Source organism: Eutrema salsugineum, unplaced genomic scaffold (assembly GCF_000478725.1).
Source record: "Eutrema salsugineum unplaced genomic scaffold, Eutsalg1_0 scaffold_9, whole genome shotgun sequence".
NCBI lineage: Eukaryota > Viridiplantae > Streptophyta > Magnoliopsida > Brassicales > Brassicaceae > Eutrema > Eutrema salsugineum.
The window spans coordinates 12,016,119-12,023,989 of NW_006256342.1; the positions used below are offsets into that span (position 1 = coordinate 12,016,119).

The 7,871-nt window shown below is 41.0% G+C and overlaps 1 non-coding gene across 1 annotated transcript; it reads right to left on the reverse strand.

Annotated features, from left to right (window-relative positions):
* Window positions 1-3,497: 3,497 nt before the first annotated feature.
* LOC112087311 lies at window positions 3,498-3,603 on the reverse strand. The gene has a single exon (XR_002900018.1). It is a non-coding gene; the product is annotated as a small nucleolar RNA R71 (small nucleolar RNA).
* Between the last annotated feature and the right edge of the window lie 4,268 nt (window positions 3,604-7,871).

A 7,871-nucleotide genomic window follows, 5' to 3' on the forward strand; every position in this document is an offset into this window, starting at 1 on the left:
TAGTTTACAAACCATTCGATTTTTACTTGCTCTTTTAGATCTGTATTTTATTTGCCTAGTTCGATATTCTACTTGTTTCATTTGCTTTCATTCAATTTTGTACTTGCTTTTTAGGATAGATTTATTTGCTTTCTTTAGTTTTAGTTTAATCCGTGACAAACAACCAACCCCCCTAAAACCAATCTAGTCTAGACATAAAGTTAGAAAGGCACACAAATCTCTGTGGATTTTATCCCTAAGTACTACAATTGATTAGCTATGCACTTGCAACTTTCATTTGTTTTTATTAAGGGTAAAACTTGTTCCCTCACGCCATAGACACATCAGCAGGTGGCGGTGGCGGACGCAGAGTTCGGGCCCTTGTTCATGGTTTACCCGAATGTCATCCCTTCCGGCTACGAGGTCGAGTTCCTTCGAGAGAAGGTTGACTCCCTCAATGCTGAGCTTGCCAAGAGTATGGCGATGTGATATATTCATAAATTGCATCATTTAGTGTAAATATTTAAGTCTAAATCATGTCTCATTTACATACATTTTAGGTCTTTAGGAATTGTTTTAGGACTTTAGAGATTGCATTAGGTCCTAAAGAGTTTTGCATGGTTTGGAGTGTTAAACAAGTGTTTATGGAGCTTATTTGGAGTGAAGAATGTGATTCAGATGAAGAAATGGAGTTGAAATGATCAAAAATGGTGTAGAAGAGCAATTTTGAGTTTCTCGGCAAAATGTTGTACTGATGGACAAAGATTCTCGGCTAAAATCCATCATGCGGGTAGATCTCTCGGCCAAAACACATACTGGCTGTTCAAGTGTCTCGGCCAAAAATCTCAGGCGCAGATACATCTCCGAAATCACATTACCGGAAGGTCTTTCTTGCTGATTAAGCTTCTGGGGGCTTCAGCAAAGATAAAGATGAATTTGGAGCAGTGCGCTGAAAGATATGGCCACCGGAAGACAGACCTGTCTCGCATCCATTCCGGAGCAATCCGATACGTCTGAAAGATTGCCTGTCCGGGGAGTCTTAACGTCCGATTCAGTTTACAGGGACTTTAGAAAAGTTGGAGATGATCGGGTCACGGATCCAGAACAGGTCGAATCATTGGATTTGGAGTTGTGATCTGAGCGTTAAGCTCACTGGAAGACACACCTCTCTCGCTACAGTTTCAAGACCGTTCCGATGAGTCACAAAGATTGCATGGGACGATGCCTTTCCAGTCCGATTCAGTTACCAAAGCCTTCATCAAGATTCAAGGTCTTTGAGTTCTATTTCCAGAAAATCTAAGATCATCCAGGTTGGAGATATGTGCTGTAAGATACTGTCTCCGGAATAAACACTAGTCCGAGAGCTTCTTTTTGATCGTTTCAATGCACTTCAGAGATAAGCCGTCCAGGGAACCTTCCACTTTCCAAGCGCTAACGGTTTTTTTCACCACAATTTGAGATATTTGAGTGCTCTATCCACTGAAGTTGGAATCAAGCCATTTGGATACATATCCTGGAAGTTACGCTCCCCGAAATGCAAAATGGTCCGAGGAGACTTGGATTGTGCGAGATGGTTCTGCGACTTGGTTAACTCGCAACACTTAGAGATTAAATTCTGGAAATGAGCTGCGAGTGGAGATATGCGGGTAAGACAACTCTGAGCATGGGTAAAGATTTCTGAGCTGAGAATATGTTAAGTCCACAAGCTGTGCGACTTGGACATGTGGGTTAGGCCGAGATGAAACCGAATAGCACATGTGTCGCAGATCAGACCGAGTTGGGCCTGCGACTTGGAACTGAAGGAGACCAACTCGCACACATACCTTCTCCAGAATGCGTCTTGGTTGTGCGAGTTAAAGAGGAGAAGACCTGAGCAGCACATATATTCGCAGAACAGACCGAGATAAGCATGCGGCTGAAGCTGCAGAAGTTTAGGCGCACAAGACTAGTTTCATGGCTGTGCGACTCAGGCCTGCGAGATGGGAACCACTTGACTAAGTCGCACTCTCAGCACACTGCCCATTTGAAGCCGGGTCAGTACCCAGTTTGTCCTGGGCTGACTCGGCCCAAAACCCTTGCTATATATAGTTTTTTGGGAAAAACCCTAAAACATAGTTCCATATAGTTTTTTGGATTAAGATAGTTCCATATAGTCTTAGTGCCTAGATAATCTCTATTTGGATTGACCCTCAAGTGCTCTAACACAAGAGGTTAATTGACCTTAGTAGGCTAAAAACCTACTATCAATTTGGCGCCGTTGCCAATTGGAGATTCATTCTAGCATTAAGACTTTGGATCTTGTTGAGATCAAGTCATTTTCTTTTGTTTACTGATTACCTTTCAAGTTATGTCTTTGCTTTCAGGTGTATGAACACAAGAAGTCAAACAAGAAGACAAAGAGAAAGAGCTGTGCACATTGAGAGGTTGGGTATGGATAAAGGGCAACAGGCTCATGGTGGTAATGGAAACCACCAGGCTCAGCAAGAGGGTCCAGCACCATGTCCAATAACAGTTGTGGGAGCTGGTGATGAGGCCAATACTCAGGGTCAGAGACATGGGATTCAAGCTCCTACACCTGAAAACTATTTTGAGATCAAATCTGGCTTGATCAACATGGTGCAATCAAACAAGTTCCATGGCTTGGCAGTAGAAGACCCATTAGATCACATTGACAACTTTGATAGAGTTTGTGATCTAACTAAGATAAATGGAGTGAGGAGGACAGTTTCAAGTTGAGGCTATTCCCTTTCTCTCTAGGATACAAAGCTCATCAATGAGAAAAGTCTCTACCTCAAGGATCAGTCACAACATGGGAGCAATGCAAAAGAGCATTTCTAACCAAGTTATTCTCTTCATCAAGAACAACAAGGTTTTAAACCGTGATCAAGATAATCACATTGGAGATGACGACCGTGATTCTATTCATGATGATGACCGAGATGCTGCCCATGAAGGAGATGGTCAGCCACAACTCGATGAAGAGGGAAACCAAATACCTATAAATGCTGTTCAAGCCGCTGATAACCGAAAGAGACAAGACCATGTTGATCCCAAAGAAAGAAGGAATGATGAAAACATTGTTCCACCAAATGGTAGAGAGGCCAATAGACCCATACACCTTGCCAATCCTGCAAGAAGACAGCCCCACAATACACTTATTGCCGATTTCGATGCATCTCACCAACATTTCCAAAACAGATCAGCTATTCAAGTTCCTACCCCAGCAAGAGGAGATCATGAGATAAAACCTCAGATTGTCTCTTTGGTGAATCAAAATCAATTTCATGGAATCTCTACTGAGCATCCAAGGGACCACATTGATCTTTTTGAAGAAATATATGGAATGGTGAGAACCACTCCAAACACTGTGGATTATGTGAAGTGTAAGCGTTTTCCTTTCTCTCTAAGTGATAAAACTTCTAGATGGTTAAAATCTATGCCATCTGTTTCTATTACTTCATGGGAAGAATGCAAGTCAGCTTTCCTGAACCACCTCTTCACCAAGTCAAGATCGAACCAGCTGAGAAACAAGATGCAAAGTTTCCAACAAGGTCCAGTAGAATCATTCTATGAAGCCTGGGAGCGATTTAAAGAGTATGAGAGAGACTGCCCTCATCATGGTTTCTCTGGAGCAAACCTGCTAAGAACCTTCTACATAGGACTTCAGCAGAAGTATCAAATTTCTCTTGACACTGCCAGAAATGGAGATTTCATTTCAAAAACTATACCACATGGGAGAGCACTCATCAAAAATTTGGCATTACCTAACAGCAACAACAACCCTGAGTATGACAGATCAAAGAAGACTATCATTAGTCATGAGTAAAAAGAGATTGCTGAGCTAAAAAGCATGGTAAGTCAACTTCTTAAATCTCAAAATAAGAATATACATGCTTGTGATACTGCTGCAGGTAATGAAGAAGATGGAAGATATGAAGATGATGGCATATACCAAGAAGACGAAATTAATTTCATGGGAGCTCAAGCATACCAGAACAGATTCAGTCCAGCTTTCAACCACAACTTCAGGAATGCCAACTTCAACAATCTCTCATACAGGAACCAGGGAGCCGAAAACCCCTAGAACCAGCCTTATCTACAGTAGCAAAGGAATTTTCCAAATAAGTTCCAAAATGGGAACTATGGAAGAGAAAATTGCCAACAAAGACCACCTTTCAACCCTCAACAAGCACAGACCAGCTCATTAGAAGCAACCTTTTCCCAGCTAAGCAACCAGATAAAATCGCTTGAACAAAGTGTGATGCAGACATCTCAAGACAATGAGAAGTCAATCAGGGAAATGGGAGTGAGGATCGAATGTATGTACAATGGCTTGAATGGGAAGTTTGAATCTCTTGCAACCCATGTCAAGAAGTTGGAACATCAGATAGGTCAGACTGAATATTCAATGAAGAGACAACCAGGACTCTTACCGGGAAGAGTGGAAGATAATCCAAAGAATCCGCAATGTTATGACAGCAGTTTTGGAAGAAGAACCAGTCGCAGACTCTAAAGAAAAGTGGACACTTGAACCTCTCATGAAGGACTCTAAAACCGAGCATGAGAGAAGCCAAGTCATTCCGGTTAAGGTACCCAAACGCTTGCCTGACCAAAGACTCAAAAAGTCTAAGGATCCAGGGCGTTTTTCTTTCACTTGTTCTATTTCTGGGATTGAATTTTCAGATTGCTTATGTGATTCTGGTGCTAATGTGAATGTTATGTCAAAATCTGTTGCTGAGAAACTTGGTATAGGAACATTTGTCCCATCTCCAGTAAGGATAATCTTTGGTGATTCAAATCAAAAGAGGACAGAAGGAATGATCAAGGACTTGCCACTGGTCATTGGAAACAAAATCATCCCAGCCGATTTCCAAGTCTTAGAGATAGACCAAGACAAAGAGAGACCCTTGATATTTGGTCGCCCATTCTTAGCAACTGTAGGTGCTATTATTGACCATGCAAATCGCTGTTTAGTTTTCTTAAATGTGGACAGAAAAAAGTTCTATAAGACCACACAAGATCCAGCTCCAAACCGCAAAGACAAGAGCAAAGAGATGATGTTGTAAAACAAAAAGGAGCTAAAAGCACTTGCATCCAGGCAATTTAAAAAGTTCAAGATAGTGGTGCCACCAGACATCAGCAGGGAGAAAGAGACCCTTTTTCATCATCTTCTCCAACAAGCTTGGAGATTTTAAGAAAAAGACCAGATTTCAAACTTGACAAATCTCTTTCAAATATTCGAACCTGTCTCACTCTTTTTCAAAAAAGATTCCAAATCTGTCATCACATCAAACTTTCATCAAGGTATGAATCCAAATTTCTAACTTTTTCTTAGTAGACATTCACCTTAGGAGGATTGGAGATTGTCTTTGAACTTAAGCCTAGACTTCTGGGTAGTTAGTTGCATTTTTAAACACCTAGACCATAGAGATTTGAAATTTTCAAAAATCTGAGATTTGAGCACTTGAGAAAATCGAAATTTGAAGATCTGTTTGATTCAGCCTAGCAAACCTGAATTCTTTAGTCATTGTTGATAGACGATTTGATTAAAATGCATATGAATGAGCATTAACATCATCTTGATTTAGAAATCTCATATGTTGGACATCACTATATCAAACTTGACCAGGAACTCTCAGATTTTTCAATGTTTGATGCAATTTCAGCTTGTTTGTCAAATGAATGTGTTTGTGATAGCTTTATAAACACCTTGCTCGTAAAAGTTGATTCAAAAGCAGCTTCATTTACTATCTGTCTCGAGAATTTTGTTTTGCAGGCCATGGATCTCTCTCAGGTGCGACTTATTCGAACCAAGAGCCCTCATGTGAATAAGCCCCATTTGCAAGAGACATATAACGCATTAAACGAGACACAACTGAGTGATGATGAAACCTTCTCCACCTTCATAACTGTACAGAGAAAAATCTTTTCAGGAGAATTGAGAGAGCTTCCACTCAAAAATCTGTACCTCGGAGAGCTAAGCCTTCCTCTAGGCCAAAGGTGAAGTTTGTTGGTAAAGCCATTGATCCAGACATCAACTACTTGGAGCAGTTTGAGAAGCTGAAGATCAAACCAACTCCAGCAATTGAGTACTCTACTCTTGAGATGCTTGGAATCAGGGAGGATGTGATATGGTATCTTGATAGGCTTGGAATGAGATCATTCATGGAGCAGAGTTTTCCAACCTATGAGAGTCACACCAAAGAGTTCCTTGCATCAGCGACTTTGTGCTACAACAAGAAAGCTACTCCTATAGCTCTAGATGGTACACTCTCCTTCTCTATTGGAGGTCATCTCTATTCTCTTAACATTTTAGAGATGTGTGATGCTTTAAATTTGGCATATTGTGATGAGATTGCATTGGAGAAAGATCTAGATGAGGATCTTTGGAAATTGACGGCTTATGGAGTTTATGACAAAGGAAGGTCCAGTGCTTCACTACTTTCTCACATTGTTGTTCGATATGTGCACAAGCTACTAGCACACACTGTGTTTTTTCGAGCCAACCAAGTGAATGTCCTCAAGCCAGAGTTGGTGACACTATAGCTACCTTTCGCACATCACCCAAGGTTCCCTTGCTTTGCTTGCATCATTGCAAAGAACATAGTGAAGGTTAAGCATGAGATTCTTACTACTCACCAGCTTTTGGGAGCATCATTATTTCGTTATGGTAGCAGCATGAGTTGATTTTTCAGCTGAGACACCTCTAAGGGAAGATTGGTTTGATCTCCCTCAGTTCTCTAGAGACAGGACTATCGCCAGGGCAAAGATGGACCCCATTAGATTAACCTACAAGTTCTGCACTAGTACCACCAAGTACAAGGTCCTCCTACCTTCGGATTCAATGCCCCATATCCGAGATGGAGCAGACCCAGGATGACAACCAGAGACTCGCGATTTCCTACCATCTTTGCCACTCTTACCTCTAACCATGAAGCAATTTCTGGCTGCAAAAGCCAAGAGAGAGGTAGCTGCAAACAGCAGGAGACTTCAGCCTGCACCATCTTCATCCCGAGCCAGTTCCTCCCAGACCAGAGCATCCTTTAGGAGTGCTGCAAACTTTGCAGCTTTGAAGAAGAAGCTTGACCAGCAGGAGAGGATCAACAGGCGCATGAAGAAGTTCCTGAAGAAGAACCACATGTTTGATGATGACTCTTCTACCACAGAGACAAACAAGCCATGAGACATATCCATCACCTCATCATACCCACGGTTCTACCATTTTTCTTTTCTTTTATTTTAGACTCTTTTTCTTTTATTCACCATCTTCTCACCAACTTTTTCACACTGGGGACAGTGTGATTTAAGTCTGGGGGAAGATGTTTATCTGTACTAATCTATTTTTTCTTTGTTTCTTATCTTTTTCTGCAATTCTAAAAATTTTATATGCTTATTTAAAGACCTTCAGTATTTTTGAGGAATGTTTGACACAAAACTATGATGAGTAAGACCAACTTCTAGACTTTACAAGCTAGTTCTTTTGTGGTTAGTTCTAGACTAGGCGGTAGCTAGAGTACTTGCACTACCAACTCCCACCAGAGGATTTCTATTCATGGAGATCTTATCTGCCAGGATATACTAGCTAATTTTACTTGAACATAATCTTGACATCTAATTTTCTCATCATCGATTTTAGCAGGCATCATGATATACATCTAGAACATCTTCACCTTATTGTTACCACTCTTTGTTTTCCAAGATGGCCAGTTCATCTTAAGCTGGTACCACACCCTTTACCCAAACCATCATTTCAAACTTCATGCATTCTCTCTTTAGTTCTTTAGGCAGATATGTGAAAAAACACAGGAGAGGGAGGAACAACACGGTTTTCAGTCACTAAAGAGAAGGACTGAATAAAATTGGAAAAGTGTAGTATTAGGAATTCTTTCAAA